The 22,694-nt window shown below is 43.3% G+C and overlaps 1 non-coding gene across 1 annotated transcript; it reads right to left on the bottom strand.

Moving 5' to 3' along the window:
• Positions 1-1,567: 1,567 nt before the first annotated feature.
• Positions 1,568-1,657, bottom strand: trnap-cgg (transfer RNA proline (anticodon CGG)). Its single transcript is given in 2 exon segments — positions 1,568-1,603; positions 1,622-1,657. It is a non-coding gene; the product is annotated as a tRNA-Pro (tRNA).
• Positions 1,658-22,694: the final 21,037 nt, after the last annotated feature.

The raw sequence follows: 22,694 nt of genomic DNA, 5'->3' as shown, positions 1-22,694 counted from the left end.
GGACTGTGGGAGGAAACCAGAGCACACGCAGGGAGCAGGAAGAATATACAAATACCACATTGACAATCTCCAGAGGTCAAAGTTGAAGCCTGGTCTGTCACGCTGTGAGGCAGTAGTGCTAACCAATGAACCACTCTGCCTTTCGGTGCTGCTTCAGACATGCTGATCCTCTTATCATTCACATCTCAAACAGCGCGGGGAATTACTACCAGAAATGGAAACAAAAAAAACTGCACCTGATGTGTTTCACCTTCCCCCGTTTATTCCCATCTCAGATCAGAGGTTTTACAGTTCAGTTCAGTGCAGACCATAAAGAACGGCAGAAGATCTTCACAAGCATGTCACCTCCCCTGTGTAAGCTTGGCCAGTGTATCAATATGACATGTTTAATTCAGACGCATGAATTTATGGCAAGCGAAAAACTGATCAAAAGGCAGGGTGCAGGACAGAACACCGCAAGCCTGTAACAACTGGCAGAGAATGGTTTCGAATTTTCAATCTCGAGAGTGAGGGTCTAGCACGCTCCTGCTGTAACACTTGGTTGTTCTGGCGTGTGACTTTTTAAACAAGCATTCAGCTTTCATCTGGTGTGTGCTATGTAAATTAAAGAATGATGTCAAAATAGCTTGACCGTTGCTATGTAATGTTCTGTTTGTTTAGACGTGTTGTGCTTGTGTAAATATTACCTTTGTCTAAGTTCCCACATTCTGTTGGTCGAGCTGTGATTCCACTCAGAATCACAAAATTTGTCAAAATGCAGATGTAGGCCCTGTAGCTCGCCTCTGGGTGCACCGGGTGTCCGCAATAAGTGTGTCTGTTTTAGTATCATTCTCTTGCCTTCTCCTTGTAACTCTGCACATTGTGGATTTTCACAGAACTATCGAATTTCGTTTTGTCTGGCATGAATCTGCCTCTTTGTCGCAGTCAAGCAGGGATTTCCAGATCCACTTCATCGTTGTATAATAACATTCTTTGTCATGTAATTCTTACTTCTTTTCCTCATGACTTTAAACCTCTGCCTGATCGGTCTCGAGCTTTACAGGCGTGTGAGCATTTTCACCCCCTTATTTCCTCTGTTCATACCCCTCACAACTTGGAAAGCTTCAATCAGACTGGTTTTCCGTTCTCGAAGGAGAACTATCTCAACTTTCCAATCTCTCTTTCTTGCTGACATTCTTCACGCACGTCACCATTCACGTGAACCTGTTCCGCACTGTCTCCAATCACTGTCCGTCCCAAATTCCTGAACTTTCACACATACATAATTGAACAATAATGCAGCGGAGAATACATTCTGATGATTGACCTCGGATCAAACTGTCGACTTTTCTCCGCCTCCTCACCTGCTGTGTTCCTCCAGCTCTACACTGTCACAAATTTGTCTCCGGCATCTGCAATTCTTGTGATCTCTGGAATCATTCAGATTGCAGCGCAAACATCCAGAAACACCTTGTTTTTTTCGATTTGAGCAAGTGTTTCTCTGAGTTGTATTCACAATAACATGAGACCAGCTTCATTTTTCTGAAAGCTGGGTGGGAAGTTCAATGAAAGGGAGGATAAGAAATCTGGGCTCGTCCGGGATTCGAACCCGGGATCTCTCACATGTCAGAGGCATATAATACCCGAAGCGAGAATCATACCTCTAGACCAACGAGCCATCTGCCAGCTTTGTACCCCTTTCAGAGTGAAGTACATTCCATTTTGTTTGAGGCAGCAAAGAATTTCAAGGATATTTCCTTCTCAAATTGTCGCCCTGCTCCCAAGACGGTGTTGTTTGCTCCATCCCCTGGCACCGGGTATTCTCCATTGATGGATTATTATACCATATGTTTCCACTTGGATCACAGAAATTTTTAAACGATTTGTGAAGCTGGAGTTTCGGTTTCTGTTTAATCTTTCCATGTTCCCACCAACCAACTGAATTTTGTTCCCAAAATCTTGTCACAATCTTCATGCCTGGGGCTGAGGGAATTCAGATTTGTGGAGAAATTCTAAAGGCTGGGATTTTTTCTTTTGTTTCGAGCAAAGAAGGTTAAATGCAGATTTCATGGTGCCAGCCAGTGAGGAACTGTTTCCACAGGTAAGGATCAGTAGACAGGTAAATGGGTTTAGAGAACATTCAAGATAAAGAGAGTTGCACTTACCGAGGGATTTCCACCACCAGTGATGGTGTCTGTTGACAACTGGTAAGGGTTGTTTAAAACTTGCTTCCTTCTTCCCTGCACGATATGTTCACTGCAAACAATCTCAGGGGTCTCAGACTGAACTCGATCTAATTGAAATCAGACCTCATTATTTTGATGTGTTTTGATCTACTTCCTGTAAGTTAGTGCATCTGAAATAAATATCTCATACTGATACATGGGCCAAGTTTACACAAGTGAGGTGACACGTATCTGAAGGTTCTGACTAGCCTTGTACTGTTCTGTGTCAGTCTGCCATGGTCTTATTTGTTAAAACTGTTCTCTGAGATCGCAGGAATAACAGACTCAAAGGAAACAACAAAGGTTGAGGGAAGTGCCTAGTGAGTAAAGTGTGAGTTTTCGGCGAAGAGGCTCGGTGAGGAGATTGCGCCACTGTTGAAGAGAGTGAGGACATGACTGCCAAGCTGATTCAGTGTGCTGCGTGCATGATGTGGGAGGTCAGGGACACTGATGATGTTTCCGGTCCTATACCTGTGGTAAGTGTGTACACATTCAGCTTCTGAAGGAGGCTGTTGCAGCCCGGAATAAAGAACTAGCTGACATCAGGCTTATCCGAGAGGTCATTACACTGGGGATACCTGAAGGGAGAAGGGGGATATCGATGATGAAGGAAGACATGAATGAAGTACAAGAGACCCCAGGAGAAGCATCTATAGTAAACAGGCTGACTGTCTTGGAAACTGTCGAGACAGACGACACTGCCAGTCCGAGAGGTGGACAGGTCTGCGAGTCAAAAATTGGTGTCGAGGCAGAGCCGAGAAGTCAGACATCACGGAGAGCTGTGGTAATAGGGGATTCCATTGTGAGAGGGACTGACAGGGGTTTCTGCGGCAACAGGCGAGATTTGAAGATGGTGTGTTGCCTTCCTGGTGCCAGGATCCAGGCCGTCACTGACAGAGTGCAGACAATCCTCGACGTTGAAGGTGAAAAGCCAGAGGTGGTGGTGCATGTCGGTACTAATGACGTCGGGAAGAAAAGGAAGACCATTCTACAGCGGGACTTCAGAGAACTCGGAAGATGGCTGAAAAGCAAGAGCCCAGGCTGGTTATCTCTGGTTTGCTTCCAGTTCGTTGGGCTGGAGAGGGCAGGAGCAGAGAGATAATGGACTTGAACCTGTGGCTGAGGAACTGGTGCCAGAAGCAATGATTTAAATTCTTGGATCACTGGGGTATGTTTTGGGGTAAGAATAAATTGTACAAGAGGGACGGTTTGCATCTTAATAGGTGGGGGACCAGCTTTCTGGCAGGCAGGTTTGCCACTGCAACAAAGGTGTGTTTAAACTAAGTAATGGCGGGGGGGGGGTGCAAACTGTAAATTTAAGAATCAAGTTAAAGGGAAAGTGAGAATAAGAGAAGCTAAGAAGGACAACAGGATCAACAGAGCAGAAAACGCAAGAAGCGATCGTACAGTATGGCCAAGTGAAATAGGGATTGATAGGAAGGGTGAAGGGAGAAACAAATTAAAAATATTATATATGAATGCACAAAGCATAAGAAGTAAGGTGGATGAGCTTGTGGCTCATTTGGAAGTAGGCAAGTATGATGTTGTGGGGATAACCAAGACGTGACTTCAAGTGGGCAGGGCCTGGGAAATGAATATTCAAGGATATACGTGCTTTCGAAAGGACAGACTGGTGGGTAGAGGGTGTGGGATGGCCCTGTTGGTGAGCAATGATATTCAGTCCCTTACGAGGGGGGACATAGAGTCAGGAGATGTAGAGTCAGTATGGATAGAGATGAGAAATTCAAAGGGTAGAAAGACCCTAATGGGAGTTATCTACAGGCCCCCAAACAGGAGTCAGGAGGTAGGGGGCAAGTTGAATCAAGAGTTGAAACTGGCCTGTCACAAAGGTATCACTGCAGTTGTTATGGGAGATTTCAACATGCGGGTAGACTGGGAGAATCAGGATGGTACTGGACCCCAACGAAAGGAGTTTGTGGAGTGCCTCTGAGATAGATTATTAGAACAGCTTGTACTGGATCCTACTAAGGAGGAGGCAGTTCTGGATCTGGTGTTGTGCAATGAACTGGATTTGATCAGGGACCTCAAAGTAAACGAGCCATTAGGAGGTAGTGACCATAATATGATAAGATTTAATCTGCAGTTTGAGAGGGAGAAGGGAGAATCGGAAATGTCAGTATTGCAGTTGAATAAACGGAACTATGGAGCTATGAGGGAGGAGCTGGCCAAAGTTCAGTGGCACTGTACCCTAGCAGGGATGGCAGTGGAACAACAATGGCAGGTATTTCGGGATATAATGCAGAATGTTCAGGATCAGCTCATACCAAAGAGGAAGAAAGATCCTAAGGGGACGCCGGGGCGGCCGTGGCTGACGAGGGAAGTTAAGGGCTGAATAACCCTTATTCAGGGTTGAATAAGGGTTATAACATAGCAAAGATGATTGGGAAGCCAAAGGACTGGGAAGCTTTTAAAGAGCAACAGTGGATAACTAAAAAGGCAATACAGAGAGAAAAAATGAGGTATGAAGGAAAACTGGCCAAAAATATAAAGGAGGATAGTAAAAGCTTGTTTAGGTATGTGAAAAGAAAAAAAAATGGTTAAGACTAAAATTGGGCCCTTGAAGTCAGAAACGGGTGGATTTATTAAAGGGAACAAGGAAATGGCAGAGGAGTTGAACAGGTATTTTGGATCTGTCTTCACGAGGGAAGACACAAGCAATCTCCCAGATACAATAGTGGCTGAAGCACCTAGGGTAATGGACGAACTGAAGGGTATTTATATGAGGCAGGAAATGGTGTTGGATAGACTGTTAGGGCTGAAGGCTGATAAGTCCCCGAGACCTGATGGTCTGCATCCCAGGGTACTTAAGGAGATGACTCTTGAAATTTTGTACACGATGCTAATTATTTTCCAAGGTTCTATAGAGTCAGGATCAGTTCCTGCAGATTGGAGGGTGGCAAATGTTGTCCCACTTTTCAAGAAAGGAGGGAGAGAGAAAACAGGAAATTATAGACCGGTTAGCCTGACGTTCTTGGTAGTAAAGGTGCTGGAGTCAATTATAAAAGATGAAATTGCGACTCATTTGGATAGCAGTAACAGAATAGGTCAGAGTCAGCATGGATTTTCGAAGGGGAAATCGTGCTTGACTAATCTTCTGGAATTTTTTGAGGATGTATCTATGAAGATGGATAAGGGAGAACCAGCGGATGTAATGTACCTGGACTTTCAGAAAGCCTTTGATAAAGTCCTGCATAGGAGATTGGTGAACAAAATTAGGGCACATGTTATTGGGGGCAAAATACTGAGTTGGATTGTAAATTGGCTGGCTGACAGGAAGCAAAGAGTAGTGATAAACGGATCCTTTTCGGAATGACAGGCAGTGACCAGTGGGGTACCACAAGGTTCGGTGCTGGGACTGCAGCTGTTTATGATATATATTAATGATATAGACGAAGGCATTCAAAGTAATATTTTTCAAATTTGCTGATGACACAAAGTTGGGTGGCAGTGTGAAATGTGAGGAGGATGTTATGAGAATACAGGTTGACTTAGACAGGATCGGTGAGTGGACGGATGTGTGGCAGATGCAGTTTAATGTGGATATATGTGTGCTTATACACTTTGTTGGCAAGAACAGGAAGGCAGATTATTATCTCAATGGAATCAAGTTCGGTAAAGGGGAAGCACAACAAGATCTAGGTGTTCTTGGACATCAGTCAATGAAAGCAAGCATGCAGGTACAGCAGGCAGTGAAGAAAGCTAATAGCATGCTGGCCTTCATAACAAGTGAAATTGAGTATAGGACCAAAGAGGTCCTTCTGTATATGTACAGGGCCCTAGTGAGACCACACCTGGAGTATTGTGTGCAGTTTTGGTCTCCAAATTTGAGGAAGGACATTCTGGCTATTGAGGGAGTGCAGCGTAGGTTCACGAGGTCAATTCCCGGAATGACGGGACAATCATATGTTGAAAGATTGGAGCAACTAGGCTTGTATACACTTGAGTTTAGAAGGATGAGAGGGGATCTGACTGAGACATCTAAGATTATTAAGGGATTGGACACTCTGGATTCAGGAAGCGTGTTTCCGCTGATGGGTGAGTCCAGAACCAGAGGACACACTTTAAAAATTTGGGGTAGGCCATTTACAACGGAGTTCATTGGAAGCTTTTTCACCCAGAGAATGGTGGATATATGGAATGCTCTGCCCCAGAAGGCAGTGGAGGCCAATTCTCTGGAAACTTTCAAGAAAGAGATAGAGAGAGCTCTTAAAGATATTGAAATCAAGGGTTATGGGGATAAGGCAGGAACAGGTTACTGATTGTAGATGATCAGCCATGATCATAATGAATGGTGGTGCTGGCTCGAAGGGCCGAATAGCCTCCTCCAGAGCCTATTGCCTATTGCTGAATATTTTTAAAAAATCAGTTATAGTGTTTTACATGTGAAGGACTCCCTGCAGTAATTCCCCACACTGTTTCAGAAAGTCACGTCCTTCAGGTGAAATGAGAAGTTGTAAATGACAAGAGGATTGGGGACAGCATCACGGCACAAATACAGTTCACCCTTATTAGGACTGATATTACCGATTATGAATAACCATAAAGAGATACTAGTAACAGAGAATTGCCGTGGAGTTGATGGGCTGAACGGCTTCTTCCTGCATGGGAATGACACTATGGGTTTAAGACATCTCTGTGACACGGAGATGCCGGTGAAAAATTTCACTCCACCTGATCTAGGAGCAGCGCTGTGAAAGTGTGTGATTTCGCATACACCTGTTGGACTGTAACCTGGTGTCATCAGACTTCTGATTTTGTTTACTACCTCTGTGACAGAGCAGGTGAGTGAGAAACAATGGCTCATTTTTAACCCTCCCTTCGACTTTGAACTGTCAGCAGCACCGCAGCTCAGGGACGTTGGGAATGACTCTCAGTGAGTGCATGTTTCACTTGGATTCTCTTAATCTGGAACTGTTGGTGTCAGATATTAACTCCTGCCCAGTCGTAACAAAGAAACTGACGCCCGCACTGTGAAAGACTTTCTGCAAGATTGCTGTGTGTAGTCGAATCCTGAAAACCAAACAGGCTGCAAAGAAAGATCCCACATCAAGTTTCTAAAGAGAGTAGACTTCAGTTTCGGCTTCTCTCTTTTCTAGATGCTCTGCATCCTTCTCTCTGTCTCTGATTAATGTCATTTGATGAAAGTTTCCAAACGTGGTTTGTAATTTCCTGATGAATAATTCTGCCTCTTCTGCTTCTGCACCGTCCCAGTGTTCAGGAAAGCGTACACCTCCCCAAGCACGGCCTGCCCATGGAGGGAAACATTTTTATCCATCTACCGTTGAAGATATCCCCGTGGCCGGGGAAAGGAGAGAATAGCAGCAGTCCAGGAGCGGGGGCAGAATGGGAAAAAGCTGTTCATTGTTTCTTTCACTGCCTGAATTGTGATTTTTTTACATACAAGCAACCAGCTCAAATTACGCACCGCTGGAGCAGAAGAAGCCAGTCTCCAACATCCAAAGGTCACTGTGCACGTGTCAACCAGATGACAACAGAAAGCTAATGCTTGGTGGAACTGTTCAATGGTGTAGAGGTGTGAGGGTCGTTGATGAGCTGTGAGAGGTTCCGCGTTCCAATTGTCTGTCGCCGTGTCCTTTCTTCACTGTCTGACGTCTTTTTGCGAAAATCTTTGTGAGTCTGTGAAGGTGGTTCCTTATGAAATCTGAGACAGTCTGAGATCCAAACATGTCTTTGCAGTGAAAATCAAACATTTGGAGAAGACAGAATCTAACTGCTACTCACCCTGGTCAGCGGAAAGAATTTCTCACAATCAGCTCAAACAAACTGCCCAACCCCATCCATAACATGAAAAACAACGCAAAATGTATTAGTTGGGAGGCAAATCATGGGAAGGAAGCAACATAGACAACCCAGCCTCCAGTTTCAGTAATCTTTCAAAGCTCGTTGTGAACTAGACTCGGGGCAGAGTGAAGGGTGAACGGTCTGAATGAGCAGAGCCTGTCAAGGCATCTTCCCCATCTTTATGACGCTGGAGCATTGACTCTGGTGTTCTTGGTGTCATTAGCCGATCTAAGACATTGAAATAATCAGTATTCTTTGAAAAAATCCGGAATTCAAACAGGATCTCTGCGGCAGTGCAATGAGATACTTGGAAACAGACAGAAAATGGAACGGCACGAAGAGAGATGGCCCGGGGTTCGGGGGAGCTTTTTCCCGTTGACACGGATGCCTCTGCAGGGGATGGGATAAAGCTATTTCCATGCTTCCACAATAAATGTCATAGGCTCCATTTTTGAGAGGAAAATTGAAAAAAAGTAGTTTTTCTAGTAAAATTACAAACAATCTGAAACTCACGGAATCATATCTTATCGACAATGTCCCAGAGTCACCACCGCCATCCCCATCCATGGATATGTCCTGTTCCACCTTCATGACAGACCCAGCATAGGTCGCAGCACAATGTGTCATATTTGAGGGAATTAACCTGGAGTTCTCAATATGGCATCCTCGCCCCATTCAGTCTCAGGGCATCTGGTTTAACATGGAGAAGGGAACGGCCTGCTGATTCCCGCCTACTGTTCTCTGCCGGCTGATGAATCAGTCGCCCTCCATGTTGAACAGCACATGGGTGGAATACTGAGGTTGGTAATGATGAACTCTGCATTGGCGATTTCAATGTCGATGGACATTGAAAGAGTGGTTCTGCAGCAGCTGGTTGGATGCCAAATCACAGTCGTTCAATTGCTCCTGCTGGTGGTTAGAGAACCAAGAAGAGGGAAAACAAGCTTGATCTCATCCTCACCAATCTGTCCTCAGCAGCCACATCTGTCCAGGACAGTAATGGCAGGAGATGACCAAAATATAATCTCTGAGGGGACGATATCTCGCCTTCACATTGTGCATGTCACCCGTTGTGTTACATGGCACTGTCACCATGCTAAATGGGACAGACTGCAAACAGATCTACAACTCAGCTTAGACATCTCAGCGGGGGTGTGGACGATCAAAATCAGCAGAATGGGGCTTCAAAGAAGCCACAGTCCCTGTTAGAAGATAAGTGGAGTGTGAGAGTTGAGAATATTGATCGTCTTGTGCTTGTGGTTTTGATTTAAACCGAGAGCTCGGTAGATTTCTCAGAAATACTGTATTAGTGTGTGTTCGGCTACTTTTTTCATGTTGACTTTGAAAGAATATTGTATAAGATTCCTAGGCCTGAATGCACTGGATATCAGCAGAATTTTTGATGAATGGAGAATATTTTCTCACAGCTAATTTACGGGGTCGAAAATGTGCGACCAGGAAACAATAAAAATTTTATCTCACAAGTTATATTTGTGAATAACAGCAAAAAGAAAGCTTCCAGAAAAAACTCATCAGCTCTGGCAGCATCTGTGAAAGAAAACAAAAATACAATTAACATTTCAGGGCTGATACCCTTCCTCAGAACAGTTGTGAGGAAGGGTATGGGACCTGAAACATTCATTCTGTTTTTTTTTCTTTCACAGATGTTGCCAGAGCTGCTGAGCTTTTCCAGAAATTTGTTTTTGTTCCTGATTTAGATCATCCACGGTTGTTTCTGTTTCTTATTTTTTTGTTTGACATCTGAATGTGCTGACTAAATGCATTACACAGACTGACGCCAAACATTCTGTAAGATGCAGGAGATCAGGTGTCAGCCAGTTCAGACTTCATATTGCAACTAACAAAATGAGAAATTTCCTCAATCAGTTTTACTGTTCCAAACAAAAGGGTGGAACATTCATCATGGAAACATTTGCAGTAATCAGACTGTGATTTCATGTGAACTTCTTTGCATTAGGCACTGGCCGGTTGATCAAACAATGATTTTATAAATCAAAGCGGGGGGTGGGGTGTGGGCGTGGATGGGGGAGATGGTGGGGCTGTTCTCTTTAAATGGTTTTGACATCATGTCTGATCATTTTGGGCTTTAATCAACTGCTCACAGAATTATTATCTACCTTGATGGGTGCTGAGCTTTCAGTGAGCAGAAAGGAGGATGCCTCAAACTTGTTTTATTTGAAGATTGTGTATTTCATTAAATGATTTCGTTTGGCCATACAAATGTTTCCTGAAACAGGGCAGTCTGCCCCTCAGTGAGGTATCTTTAATAGACTCTCCACGGGGCTTCCAGCTGGACCATGATGTAACATGGCATGAGCAGCGATGGCCTTCAACTACTGTGATGCAATAATGATGCTGGCTCCTGGAACATGAATATGAATTAGTCGTGGGTCACGTGGTACTGAATCATTCAATGAAATGTAATTACATCTCCATTTATCTTTTATTTCGACATTACAATCTCAGGCACTTCCATGTCTGGCCTCAAATTAAGCTACTCTTCGGATTCTCTATTTGTATTAATGATATTCATGGTGAGTTCTCTTCGTGAAATCGGAGAAATGTTTGTTCTTGGTGGCTGAATTTACTGAATAATATCCAAAGGAGGGCCTAGAGTCTCTTTAGTTGTTTTGTTTCTTTCTTAGATCATTTCTCTCTCGTTGCATTTGAAAAAAAAAAGCTCCAAGTAAGTCCTGGGTTCGCTCTGTGAAATATTTTCCTGGTTTACTGCAAATTCGGATCATGATATCAGAGGGAAAAAGGTAGAGGAGGAGGGAAGTAAAATTAGGACACTGAAGTGGGGAAGAGCGGGGCAGATAGAAAGGCAGAGAGAGAAAGAAGAGGAATGAAGAGAGTCAGAGACGTTGTCATGGTTTAGCAGAAAATAAGGACTACCCTTTGACGCCCTTTGCCATTTGTTGTTTAAAATCATTCTGTTTCAATTGCTTCCCTTAATCCTGTACAGGAGCAGTGTACGTGTGAGCTTGTTGTATAAAGTTCGCGCATCTGTTTCCAGGTCAGACAGTTGTGTGCTTAAATCACGTCCTGCACATCATTTTCATATGCAAATAAGTTCCGTGAAAGCTTATGTTACAACAGAGGTTGCTGGTGATGATGCAAGTTGACCAAAATCTTCTTTCCTGTTGTTTTAGATTGCTCTCAAAGATTCCCGATCTGTTTTACATGGGAACAATGGCTCTAGTTTGTGTCATGGATTTTTTTTTGGTAGATTCTGAGCTCCCTCAGTATGAGAAGTAAAACATGAACTGTTCGTCATGGGTATAAAACACAGCTGCCTCCCTCCTGGCAGCCAATTTGTTCAGTTGGGGATAGCACAGTGTTCATATCATTATCCTGGGATTTTACCACTTATTCTATAAACAACGAAATTCATGGTTTGATCTATCAGGAGATTCCAGCTCCTCATCTGTTATAACAGAGTGACAGTGACTTCATAAAGTAATGCTTCCAAAAAAAAATCCTTTCCTCACATTGGACACAGTTAAAGTGATCTTTATTCCACAACAGAAGTAGAAACCAAAGTGTGACAGCCCCTCCCCACGTTCACAGTGAGCCTGAATTTTATAGACTATGTTGAGTGCAGGGAGACAGAATCAGAAGATATTCTTGAAATTCTTTGTTACTTTGGATCCCAGGAGCAAGGTGCAATGTACTCACACTAAGAAAGTTCCAGCTATTGGGCACCGGATCGGCAGTTCTGGCAATGGCTTGTTGGTCTAAGGGTATGATTCTGACTTTGGTGATTGTGGAAATGCGAGGGATCCTGGGTTCACTTCCCCGATGAGCCCTGATAGCTGGCTTTCATTTTTGCCAAATCACCAATCAGCTTTCCAAAAGAGAACCTGTCTTCAAAAAGGTTGGGCTTCCCGAAGGAGGGATGAGACAGAGGTACCATTGTGGTGAACGGGGCAAAGCAAAACACAATATATGCCTCATGATGTTTGCCCATGCCATTCGACGTTGAAAGATACCTCCATAAAAATGCCATTGAAACACATTAGTTGCAGTGAGTTCGATGCACAGGGCGCCCTGCAATAATTCCCCACGCTGTTTCAGGCAACAGCATCTTTCATGTGATATGGGGAGTTGTGAGTAACAAGTGGACAATGACAGGAGTAAATTGAATCAAATCAACTTAAAAATCAGCCTATCGAAGACAGCATCACAACACCGACACCAGTATTTTGACAGATATAAACGATCCTGAAAAGAAAGGACAGAGAGATGCAGGCAGTAGGGAGTCGCTGTGGGCTCGATGAATTGTACAGCTTCCTTCTACACAGGAGTGATTTGGAGGAAGGCAGAGGTGGTCTGATTCGCAAGTTTTCAGATGACACGAAGATTGGTGGAGTAGCAGATCGTGCAGGGGACTGTCAGAGATTACAGCAGAATATAGATAGACTGGAGAGTTGGGCAGATAAACGGCAGGTGGAGTTCAATCTGGGCAAATGCGAGGTGATGCATTTTGGCAGATCTAATTCAAGACCGAATTATACAGGAAATGGAAAAGACCTGGAGAAAATTGATGTACCGAGAGATCTATGTTTTCAGGTCCATTGTTCCCTGAAGGCGGCAACACAGGTCAATGGGTGGTCAAGAAGGCATATGGCATGCTTCCCTTCATTGGGCGGGGTATTAAATACAAGAGTTGGCAGGTCATGTTGTAGTTGTATAGGACTTTGGTTCGGCCACATTTGGAGTACTGTGTACAGTTCTGGTCGCCGCATTACCAAAAGGATGTGAATGTTTTGGAGATGGTGCAGAGGAGGTTCACCAGGATGTTAGATAACAAAGTGTGGAGCTGGATGAACACAGCAGGCCAAGCAGCATCTAAGGAGCACAAAAACTGACGTTTCAGGCCTAGGCCCTTTCCGATGAATGTTCTGCACCCAAAACGCCAGGTTTATTTGTGCTCCGAAGATGCTGCTTGACCTGCTGTGTTCATCCAGCTCCACACTTTGTGATCTCGGCTTCTCCAGCATCTGCAGTTCCCATTATCTCTGATCACCAGAATATTGCCTGGTATGAAGGGTGCTAGCTGTGAAGAAAGATTAAGTAGATTAGGATAATTTTCATTAGAAAGACAAAGATTGAGGGGGGACTGGATTGAGGTCCACAAAATCATGAGGGATATTGACAAGGTGGATAGCAAGAAGTGTTTTTTTCCGAGAGTGGCGGAAGCAATTACGAGGGGTCATCAGTTCAGACTGATAGGAGGAAAGATTATGGGAGATATGCGTGAAAATTTCTTTAGGTGGAGGGTAGAGTGTGCCTGGAATGCGTTCCCAGTGGAGGTAGTAGACGCAGACACAATAGTGTCTTTTAAGATGTATCTGGACAGCTACATGGATGGGGAGGGAGCAAAGGGATACAGACCCATAGAAAATAGACGACAGGTGTAGACAGGACCTCGATCGATGCAGGCTTGGAGGGCCGAAGGTCATGTTCCTGTGTTGTAATTTTCTTTATTATTTGTTCTTTGAATGACGCCTTGAGTGAGAGTTTCATTCAGATTCTCTTAATATGAGACTCCTATCTCCCCTCCCCCCACTCCATCCCAAAACCAGCCCAGTTCTTCCTCGCCTCCCTAGCTGTTCTTCCTCTCACCTACCCCCTCCTCCCACCTCAAGCCACACCTCAATTTCCTTCTTACTAACCTCATCCCGCCCTCTTTACCAGCCTGTCCTCCCCGGACTGACCTATTCCCTCCCTGTGGCCACAGTGACACTCATCTTTACTGACTCCATTCCTGCCTCTTTAACTTGTCTGTCTCCTGTCCACCTATCTTCTCATCTATCTATCCTCGATCCGCCTCCCCGTCTCTCCTTATTTATTTCAGAACTGTCTCCCCATCCCCCTCTCTGATGAAGGGTCTAGGCCCGAAACGTCAGCTTTTGTGCTCCTAAGATGCTGCTTGGCCTGCTGTGATCATTCAGCTCTATTCTTTGTTATCTCTTACTGTCAGATATTTAATGTTGCCCAAGCACAGCAAACAAACTGATGCCGCTTTGCAAAAGTCTTTCTGCAGGATTGCTGTATGAAGACGAATCCTGAACACCAAACAGGCTGCACAAACAGAACTCATGTTGATTTACCTGACTGAAGAGTCTCCAGTGCCCATTTCTCTCTTTCCCAGCAACGGGACATCGTTCTTTGTCTCTGTCTTGGAAAACAGACATTTGGAGGAAGTTTGCAACCAAAGTTACTAATTCGCAGCTCATGAGAATAAAGCCAGTGTTTGAGATATCAGAAGAGCACATGCGTGTTTCCCTCCCCCAGCATTGCTTGCAAGTGGAAGAAAATGTTTCATAACCCACCAGTGGGGAGTGCTCGGTCCCAGGGCAAGGGACTAACAATACTATCTCTGGATCAGCGGCACAGAATGAGAAGATGTTCTTGAAACTTAACTCTGCTTCATGCCTGGTTCTGCACTAGAAATGCAAGGATTTTACTGGCTTGTTGGTCTAGAAGTATAATTCTTGCTTAGGGATTTGTATTCAGTTAGTATGTGAGTGCTCCCAGATTAAAATATCAGGCAAGCGCTTAGTTTTGTCAGGTCGCTTGATCAAATTTTCGAAAAGAAAAGCTGCACCTCGTGAAGTTGGACTTCTTGAAACAGGATGAGCTTCGGCAGCAGAGGTGTCATTGTCACAAACATGACGCGTGTTGAAAATGAAAACTCGGGGTTCAGGATGTTCACCCACGCAATCTAGCGTTGAATAAACACTCTGGCTTATCACAAAGATTGAGGCGGGAAACCTCAGGAAGGAGATCGCTATTTGATTGTAGATAACGCTGAAAAATTGCACGTGAAAGGTGCCGTGTATGTGGAATGTCAGCGATGAAGATAGATTGGAAGGTTGAAAGCAGGTCTGACTGAAGTTTCCCAAGCCGTGAAGGCTATACACAGAATCAATAAGGAGAAAAAGTTCCCCTGCCTGGGAGGGGATCCAGTGTGATTAGGCACAGGTTCATTTGAAAATGCAAAAGTGACATCAGGCAAAATGTTTTCACACAGGGAGTGGTTAGTGTCTGTAATCACTGTAACACTGAGTGGGACAAAGAGTGATGCTCAATTATGTTACTGAAAAACCAATTCGATGGTTACGTTAAAAGTAGCAACGTGCAGCATGACAGGAAGTAGTCAAGAGAATGACCCATTACCTCTTTGTGGAGAACCCGCAGAGCTAAGGTGGGCTGCATGGCCTCCATCTGCACTGTGTTAAGTTTATGATTCTGAGTGTAATCAGTGTTTGACCAGCAGAATGTGGGAAGTTAGACAGAGGTGATATTGACGCAGCGGGACACCTAGCATGACACAATATTACACCACATGTACATGTCACAGGGAGGACGGCGCTGTCTGAATCAACGTGGGGTAATACTGCAGGGTAATCTGGGGGTCAGAAACAATGCACTTTACAAGTTGGGTCATAACACAGTGAGAGATCCAGAGAAGGCCAACAGGTTCATCATACCTGTGACAGTTTAGTTGGGAACCAAAACTGTGTGAAATATATGATAGATTTGTGCGGGTTTGAAGTGTTTACTGGAAGCGGGAAGCTCAGGTGGTACAGAGTAACATGTGACGGCAGGAGGAGTAAATACATTCTTCAGAACGTTGGAAAAATCTGATGTATTGCGTGCCGTTTGATGGCAGCATGCTTTCACCAGGCCACGCTGTGACAGAAGATGGCATGTCACTGTCTCACGGGGTATTGCTGCCTCAAGGCAAATATTTAGCTCTTCAGCAGAGTTACACAGTCGGAAATTCATTTTCCAATGTGAGGGAGATCTTTATGTAATAGGGGTTATATGCAAAAGCCTTTCACATAAATAAGCACGCTCCATCTCAGTGTGATGCGTGCTTCCTTAGCACTTAATTGGTTATTGTGCGTGTCATGACGTACTATGCAACTTCTGCATGTCATTTACCTGACCCTTACCCTCTGGGTGTTGTGACGCAATGGGATTGTGAAACCAGAGTCAGGCTGAAAATACGCATGTTCATCTAAAAACCGATGGAAAACTAACAAAGACACACTGCACGGCTTTTTTTTTGTGTATTCTGCATTATTTCCCTAAATCTCTGCTAGTGTGTCTTCACTGAACAATTTCTGAACTTAATCTCCCACTTTATTTCAGCCACCCCTCACTTCAAATGGTACCATTGCCTTTATTTCGGTATAAAGTGCTTGTCTTAGATTCAAACTGCCCTCCCTCAAAGTCAACATGAAAATCAGTCACACTGTGATCACTGCAACATAGAGGTTCCTACACTCTGATGACATTGATCAGTCACGCCACATTGTCCCATTTGCTTGTAGAAGGTACTGTTACAATGAAGTAATAATTTATCATGATGAAGGAGTAGCACTCGAAAGCTTGTCATTTTAAATAAACCCACTGGGCTGTAAGCCAGTGTCGTGAGACTTCTGATTGCGTCCACGCCAATCCAACACTAGCACTTCCACATCGTAATCACGAATGTGGTTGTTTCAAAAAGATGGAAAAGTAAGATAAACTGTCAAATAACGTGATGTTAAAACACAGAGCAGGATGGTAATGAAAGAATAGCTATTGATAGCGTTCAAACAAATTTGAATGTCACTGAACACGATTCAGAAAATGTTACCACCCACAGATAAATGACAAGTAGGGAATGTAACGGGTGGGACAACCTTTACTGAGAACAACAACAACGTTCTGGGATTGTCTATGAATTTGCTTTTTTTCTGGTTTCAGTTTTCCAGCATTGGTAGTTCTTTGTTACCTATCAGCTTGATTATCGTTTGGGAGAAAATAGATTACCTCACGGCACCTTTCCTGCTTCTAAAAGTTAATCAGCAGTGCTGTGGTCATGAAAACCTGCCAAGGAACAGATTAAGCTCCCCAACCTGGAACTAAACCCAGTTCACTGCCATGAGAGCACTGAATCCTGACTACTAGACCACCAGGGAAAGCATTCAAGCCTTTGCCATATTTTCTCAATGATACTGCTTCAGCCTTTTCAGTCTGTTGCCTATTTTGGCTGCAGATCAATTTGTCCCAATCTTCGAGTTTTTACGAGTGTGGAAAAAGACTATTCGGCCAACTTGTCTGTCCGTGTCTTCAGACATCCATCTATTCTAGTCCCAGGTTCACGCGTTTCTCCTACCACCTTTGTAGTTGTTAATTTGAGAGTGCAAAATTCAAAGAGAGTGTCCCTGCAATCAATGGATGGGACTGAAGTTTGAGATGACCAAAATATGTTAACACTTGAAGTAATCTTCCTCATGTTAAGCCACAGAGGGAGATACACAGATAGATCCTAGAAGAGTGACAGAGGCCTCAGGGTTATATGAACTCTGTCTCCATCATCCCCACGCTGTGCCACCATACACACAGTTCCTCAGCAAAAGGCAGTTTTATGCGGAATACAATCAGTTTCTCTGACAATGGGAGCCGTTGCCATGAGCAGAAATATGAAGTGGACAGTGAGTTGAAATAGTCCCACACTGATGTTGCTCATGGGCTACTTTCAGTTTCCAAAATTCCGCGATCGAGTCACTACAGCTTCTCGGAATCTGACAGAAACACCGCTGGGTACACTACCCGTTTCGGAAGCAACTGTCAATTTGCAAATATAGGAAAGCTGTCAACTTCATTCCACAGAGGGAAGATGCAACATTTCAAACTTCCAATCCAAAGTCAGATGCAGTATCAATGACACCACTGGCTTCACACGTATTGCTGCATCATTCATCATGTTGACTTGTGAGGTTAACAGTGATATCAGCGGAAAGAGCATTCACAAGGTGAATAACCAGCAAACATAATCACTGCGACTGCTACACTTCAATGTTTCCCACTTTGTGAGATGGTGAATCTCACTGGCAAACAAACACATTCGTCTCCACACGCCTACTTCACTGTCACCCGTTTCCCTGCCACCTGTTACTCTGCTGAAACTTCCTATCATTTTGTTCACAGTCATTGCGAATTTATGCTTCTAGTATATTTATTTTTTAAATGATCTCCTCACAACTTAAAAATGTCCCCATGTCTTGAAATCTCCCATCTGACTGAAGAGAATAACACCATTATTACTAGCTACATGTCTCGTTATTTTATAAACTTCTGTCAGGTTACCTGTCAACCTCCCTAAGCGCCAGCTAAAAAAAAAATCCAAGTCCATCCAAACTTTCTTTACAAATCAAACCTTCAATACCAGGTAACATCCGTGTAAACCTCTTCTTACCACTCGCCAACTTAATAATGTGCTCCCTACAACTGTCGTCCGAAAGTGTGTCCAATATTCCAGAAGAGGCCTCGTCAATGACCTGTACAGCCTCAACATGACTTCCCAGCTCCCAAATTCAAACAACTGAGCAATGAAGTCAAGCGTGCCAAAAGCCTGTTTGACCACCCTGTCTACATGTGATGTAAGCATCAAAGAATTATGTACCTGCACCCCAAGTCCCTTTAGAGGCACCTTAACAGTGAGACAGTCTGTGGGTGGGTGGGAAATAGTTTAGAATTTATTTGACTTTATATGTAGCAAAACATGATTGGTAGTTCATTCTCTGTGGAGCATGATAAATGGAGCTGAACATTTTTGAATGAACAAAGTAATTAAGACCCTCTCGTGTCGGAAGGAACCCGTCGCTCAGAGACGCAATTCCTGCTTTAAACTGTTGCCTTAAAGATTTAAGCACATTCCGATTATGTTAGGTACATTTCGTATTGTCTGAAATCCATCCAAGAAATTCAGAAACAAGACTCTGTCTTTATGCAAATCCCAACATTGCTTCTTCTCAGCAGCTCTTTTTTTTTGCTGATAAAAAATCCTGACCAAGGTTGAATGGAACACTTGCATGGTTGAATGAGATGAATTTAAGATCTATTTTTTATTATTTCAATGAACTGGGCGAGCTTTCAGCAAACTATATAAATTGGAATGAGTTAAACAGCTTTTTCCCGCAATTTCACTCATGTGGTCAGCCATGTGAAAAAGTCTTCAATTTGAAATAAAACACTTTTATTATTTCCCTGCAGATATGTCTTTGCATTTTGAATACTTGCAGGAGGTTTCTCTATCGTTGAGTCATCTCCTAAATCAAAGAAACTGGTATTTCCAATACACTCAAAATTGCCTTTCCTCATTACCCTCTCGAGCCCGGACAAGCTGAAACTGCCCCAGGTGAAGCTCGAATTCACAACTTGGGCATTGCGCACGCCTCGAGACTGATATATAAGTACTGTGCACTGACCGATTGTGCCAATAGAGTGGTAGATTTTGTGCTGCCCCCATGTTTCTGGCTATACATTCACAGTTGGCAAACTGGTTGTGACTGAGATTGTATGGTTATTTTCATTCGTGATTTGAAGTTGTTCAAGGAGCTTGCTTAATTACACAGTGTTAAATTGCATTGATTGTTGAAATGCATATTTTCCTCCACTGTCCCCTGAGCCCTTAATGATTTTACCCTGTAGTGATATGTCAGCTACATTCTTGAACAGGCTCAATAAAAGACTTCCACAGCTTCTGCTGCACGGAATTCCAAAGCTTCTCCTCCCTCTGAGTTATCTCACCTCAGCCTGCTGTTTGGGAAGAGTTCCTGTTGCGGGAATTTAACGTCACCGTGTGTCTGGTGCTGCTCCTGGTATGACATCTGGCACTGCACTCATTTTCCTTTTTGCACTTGCTCACGTGTTGCGCTGATTGTGTCATAAGGCTCAGGAATAGAGCACAGACCAATGCACAGCATGTTAAATGTAATTGGTTAAAAAACAGTTGATGTGGCTTTCTGTCCTGTTTAGTTTCTTTCCAAGTTTTGCGCCATTTAGCAGATTGAAACTGTGCACTTTGTAGTCAAATGTGGTTCATTAATATCTGTCCAGAGGAGAGGTTGTTGCCAATGCTGACTCCTGGGAACTGCACTGTGCACTGTCCTTAAGTCTGGAAAACAATACCTCACAGAAAAATAGTTACATTCCCCTTGTCATGAGGCTTTTCACGGCATCGTGCAGTTTCATCACAGAATTCCATTCAGCGACACTTGAACAGTTTCCTTTGACAAGTTCAGTCAGACGACAGGACCCACACTACAACCATTGTCATCAGACTTTACCATTACATCATTGAAGGGCTCATTCTCAGACTTTCATGGCAAGCGAATGCGTAAGTTTGGAACACAAAGGTAAATTGAATTTCATTGTAAAAGTTGTTCTTTAAGAACAGACCAGAACTGGATTTAAAATATCACATGATCATGTGCAGCACCACAGCCAAACCTCCATTCCAGTAAGTGAGAACTCTAACCATGAATCACCAATATTACATGGCCACATGCTCCATGTATCCAGTTGGAAGCATATGTGAAGAAGCATGCAGTCTGATGGAGGGCATGTGAGAATCCTCCACTGCCTGATCTAAAGTTGCAACAGGGGCTGCCTACTGCGGCTGTGAGAGGAATGGAGTAAAAATGTTGAACTTGATATTCAGTGGGGTCAATTCACCATTGTCTTCATCATGAAAGCAAATTTTGAGAGGCAATTAGACAGGCTCATGAGCAGGCAGGAAGCAGAAGAATACGCTACCATTGGCAGGCAATTGGGATTAGCTCAGAATAGCTGTTGGCAGAGATGTATGCTGTCCCAATTGATGTTCCCTGCAACGGTTGACAACTCTTTGCCTGAAACAACAGCAATGGATACCAACATAGGAACAGGAAGAGGACATTCAACTCCTTCCACTGACTCACCATTCTAGAAAGTCATAGCGAATTTAAAGCTACAAAGATTTGTCCCACCCCATCCTCACTACCCTCATTGGGGATCTGAAATGTATAAGTTTCTAAATATATTCAAGGTGACAAATCAGAAGTATAACTTGAATGCTAAGTTGTTCTTGTCCGTCAAGTATGCAGGTTTGTCGTATGAGCAGTCTATTCTGGTCCAATTAGTCTCTGAAAACTTACGTGAGAAAGTGACGAACTTCCTCCGATCGGCAGCAGGGATCTGGGTGACTGGAGCTGATGTTTAAGCAACTTCTGCAGAACATGATTGATTCATTTGGAAACTAAAGTAAAAGTAGACTTTAGTGGAACTTGAACCCACAACCTTTGAATGACAAATCTGTAGAAGTTTAATGCGCTGCTCATTATGGCACAGAGGTGCGCGCCCTTAACGTGGCAATGGGATTGCTCTAAATAGATCATTACCCTCGGCCTAGTATGTTCACAACGTTCATCAAGCATCTGTCACTCCATCAGTTTAATGACGACTCTTTGAAATATTGATTAGAATCTTGTGTCGAGTATAAGTTTACAATATTCATCAACAATTCCACTGGATAAATCTGTGATTGTGATCCCTCCTTATTTATTTTTCTTGTTTCCTTTCATTCAGTGTAAATGTAAGGCAGCCTCACCCGGAGCAGCTTTTATTGACATAGAGCAGCAGGAAAAGTTTAAAGAGCATGTTTGAGCAAAATAGTCCTTTTTTTAAGGAAAAGATCAATTTCTTGGGTTGAGAAATGTCCGGTCCTGGGGAGCTTTCTCAGTTGTCAACACCAAATCCTGGAAATACGCAACACGTGAAGAAGCATCTCTGAAGAGTGAAATGAAGTGATGTTTTAACGCCATGAGCTTTCTCATATGGGTGACCCTGAACAGGGTTAAAGTTGGAGAAAAGCTGTTTTGTTCATTTTGCTTTATTCAACTTAATGTAAACTCACACAATTCATGAATCCATCGAAAATGAATTAGAGTTATCTCTTTGGAACGTTTAATGTTGTAATTAACGCTGGGCCTCATTTATTTCAGCCTAAAGAAAATACTGCTGAGAAGAACAGAGAGTTATACTGAAAAACCAACGTGTCTTGTTCCTGGTTGGAGATCACTGAGTGAAAAGTGGAATAAATATCTTTGTGGTGATACGGTCACATTTTAAAGTACTTGATCAAAGCTGGAAATTGGTCTCCAAGCAACAGTTCATAGTCGGATATTTCTCCTTTGCAATTTAAAAATAATGTCCGCTCAGTCTCATTCATACTTGTTCATGTGGAAAATGATGCCAAATCTTCCAAAGCCCTGAGCTTTTTATTTACTAAATCTTATTCAGCTGCAAATGTTCACAAAATTTCCTAACATTTAAAGTCAATCAAATTAGAGATTACTTCTCCTTACTTAACCTCGGCCCCATCCCATCCCTTACTCCTCAACAGGCCAAACCTCTCCCTCTCTCCCTGTGAAATTCACTCTTTGTGTGTCTTTCAAAATATTTCGAAAAAATGAATTTTGGAGTGACAGAAATTCACTCCCATCTTTTCTTCATCTTTCATCGATGGTTTTGAATGTCTGACTTCCAGATATTGATTCATTTGAAACACGGAATGTCCATCCTATTTACTCTCTCTAAACCTCACAAAATCTGGAAAAACTCCATAGGTATTCCCTGTATCAAGGATAGCAGTTCCCACTTTTCCACCATCCACATCATGAATAAATCCAATCACCATAAACCCCGTCAGTGTCCTCTGGAATGTCTTTACACCCGATTAAACTCCGTCATGCCCTTTCTTCTTGAAACATCGAATCCCTACAATGTGGGAAGTACCATTCAGCCAATCGAGTCTGCACT

The sequence above is a fragment of the Stegostoma tigrinum genome, unplaced genomic scaffold (genome assembly GCF_030684315.1).
Source record: "Stegostoma tigrinum isolate sSteTig4 unplaced genomic scaffold, sSteTig4.hap1 scaffold_50, whole genome shotgun sequence".
Classification (NCBI taxonomy): Eukaryota; Metazoa; Chordata; class Chondrichthyes; order Orectolobiformes; family Stegostomatidae; genus Stegostoma; species Stegostoma tigrinum.
Note: the sequence above shows the minus strand (reverse complement) of the source record. Positions and strands in the feature narration are given on the sequence as shown.